The following is a 988-nucleotide window of genomic DNA, read 5'->3' as shown; positions in this document are numbered from 1 at the left end:
TCTTCTGAGAGCTATCGTACAAATTTTCGGAGAGTATCTTGGTAGTCACAGAACGCAATCTTCTCTTGGTCAGGTCTAAATTATCTGGTAAAGGTGCGCAATCATCTCGCCAAGGTAGATGAACCTCATAACGTCCTTCATTGGTGTACTTAAGGGTTTTCAAAAATCTTTCCTTAGTAGAATCATCTTGTTCATCTTTTGATAACTTTTCAATTGGATCCTTGATTCCTATCAAGTCTAACTCCCACAAATAAGATATATTTGCTTCTTTTGCAAAAAACGAGTTGACAAGCATGGTAGAGTTAGAGTCGCCTTCTTTTTGTGACACTTTACCAAAAGGAGTCCAACCTAAATACGTTTCCACAGCGACTAGACCAGATGATACATAGAGTAAAGAGTATAGGTAGAGTTGACATGAGAAAGTAACAGTGAAGCCATCACTGTAACCGGTCGGCCATATTGGTTTATGCAAAACATTCGAATGCTGCCATCTTCTGCACGTTGAACTTGCTGATCAATGTTATTTTTAACGTTTTTTTTTTTCTATTTCTCTTTAACGATTTTCTTTATTTTACCTTTTAAACATTGAATTTAATTATATTTTGCTTGTAAAAATGACGAACTGCGTTGCATACGGCTGTACGAATCGATGGACAAAGAAAATGCCTGGAATTACATTTCATAGGTAAGTGTAAATTCAATTCTCTTAATCATTTTCTAATTTAGTATTTTTAAATTCTGTTCTTACAATAAACTGTATCTTTAATGTCAGAAGACTAAAGATTTTTTTTCTTCTTCTTAACTATTAGCTATTCATTTCAAACCCAACCTTGATTCTTATCAATTTTTATTGAAATGAATCAAAATAGAATTTCTAAGTGGCTTATAGAATATCAAAACTATAAAACTAATTGTAGATAAGATAATGTGATTTCGTTTACTTTTATACTGCTTAATTGACAATTAATATGGCATAATTATAGTATCA

This window comes from Parasteatoda tepidariorum, chromosome 7, assembly GCF_043381705.1.
Source record: "Parasteatoda tepidariorum isolate YZ-2023 chromosome 7, CAS_Ptep_4.0, whole genome shotgun sequence".
NCBI classification, from domain to species: Eukaryota; Metazoa; Arthropoda; class Arachnida; order Araneae; family Theridiidae; genus Parasteatoda; species Parasteatoda tepidariorum.
The sequence above is the reverse complement of the archived record's forward strand: the minus strand, read 5'-3'. Positions refer to the sequence as shown.